Source organism: Penaeus japonicus, unplaced genomic scaffold (genome assembly GCF_977035675.1).
Source record: "Penaeus japonicus unplaced genomic scaffold, GWHDUDI00000001_assembly GWHDUDI00000038, whole genome shotgun sequence".
In the NCBI taxonomy this organism is placed as follows: Eukaryota; Metazoa; Arthropoda; class Malacostraca; order Decapoda; family Penaeidae; genus Penaeus; species Penaeus japonicus.
Window position 1 is genome coordinate 19409114 of NW_028234440.1, and position 1525 is coordinate 19410638.

At 41.9% G+C, this 1525-nt stretch overlaps 2 protein-coding genes across 3 annotated transcripts in view; both read right to left on the reverse strand.

Annotated features, from left to right (window-relative positions):
- The window catches only part of LOC122261662 (cotranscriptional regulator ARB2A), a 66093-nt gene extending 66005 nt beyond the window's left edge, over window positions 1-88 (reverse strand). The window contains exon 1 of the mRNA XM_086533039.1: window positions 1-88. This exon is cut by the window's left edge and continues 43 nt beyond it. The gene's annotated coding sequence lies outside the window, so the exon portion shown is untranslated.
- LOC122261659 (UPF0729 protein AGAP000931) overlaps window positions 1-890 on the reverse strand; it is a 9381-nt gene extending 8491 nt beyond the window's left edge. Inside the window, exon 1 of one of the 2 annotated variants that reach the window (XM_086532862.1) lies at window positions 607-890. The gene's annotated coding sequence lies outside the window, so the exon portion shown is untranslated. Of the gene's footprint in view, window positions 91-606 lie in introns of those variants that run through there. The other variant, XM_086532861.1, reaches the window with a different exon arrangement.
- Between the last annotated feature and the right edge of the window lie 635 nt (window positions 891-1525).

A 1525-nucleotide genomic window follows, 5' to 3' on the forward strand; every position in this document is an offset into this window, starting at 1 on the left:
CGTGAGTTGGCTCAGCTGATTAGAAGCTTCTGGCAGCTGGTTATCATCTGGTGGGAGTCGACCAATCAGAACGCCGGTTTCTAAACCAGCCAATGGGAGGCGACGTTATGAATGAACCGTTGAAAGGGAGAGTGAGTGTAAATGTTTATTGATGGTGCAATATGGATTTATTCTTTAAGAATGGCGATATATATGATGTTCGGTATTTTTATTACCGACTAGATAATAATATAGTAGAAATGTCGAAGAGCGTTTGGAAATGGTAATGCCTGCAGTTAATCTTATCATTACCCCTAATAATACTTCTACTACTACTCATAAACGCAACATAAACATGAATAATTAAATACTAATACTATTTCAAATAATACAACCGCCGGTGTTGATTCTACACGGTAAAACTGATAACATTACAGCCCCCCTGCCCCCTCTCCACCCAGTAGTAAGGCCATGACTATACAACTTTTTTATCAGCAGAGACATCTTTTCTGATAAAAAAAAAAAAATCCACAGGTGACTCACACCTCTATAGGATCACCTGGACTTATCTATTCCCATAACAGTCGTGTTACCACTGCCATTTAATGTTCCTTGCACGCTACTTACTGTTACAGCCACCTACACCAGGCAGGCTTGGCAGACGGCGTGCCAACCACAGGGTCGTGAACACAGAACAGCTCCAAGAAGCGCCTAATTAACGCCACAGTGTCCCAGAATACCACGAGGTGAGGAAGGGCACGAAGTAAACTCACAATAACACTCTATCGTTTATTGACACTAGTTCTTCACAAGTACACTGATTTATGGGCACAATACAGGGGGGAACCAGCACATCACAGTGCAACACAAGGTATCTCAGGTCACAAGGGCACTCAAGGTCTTCACACCAGCGACTCTTGCATCATGTTATCCTGTTGGCACATGATTATACAGACAAAGACCCACTGGCGTAGCATTATTTTTGTTACTCCCGCGATAAAATAATAGCTTGGCCCTATTTCATATACCAACTATGGAACACATATATATCACCGATCACGGAATTTGCCATTCCACTCCACTCAGCGGGTTCTTGTGATATGAAAATAAAAATAATATTTCCAATTATTACGTCTAATTGGGTTGTGCACTCCTCAGTATAGCCGTTTTTGTTGGTGTCCCGCCAAAGACTGCCTCGTGTAGGCGTGAGGACTTTCCTGTAAAGTGTTAGACTTCAGCAAAAATTAGGTGTTATGAAACAGAAAAACAACTTTACAATTTTTCTTAGTTTACAGAGAAAGTAACTGTTTATTGTCCCCAGTTCTCTCCACTCTTCATGAAGAATTATTATGTTCACTCGTCTTCATGAATTCACTCTTCATCTGCATTTGAAATAGTTCCTTCTTACACATTTCACGCGCCCATGTGATACCACGGCAAGTACTGAATTTAAGCGTTGGTGCCAGCAAAGCGCCTTGGCCTCTGCTAACTGCGCTAACCCAGCATGGACCGAAATAGCGTCTCCTGTTTACAAGACATAGCTATC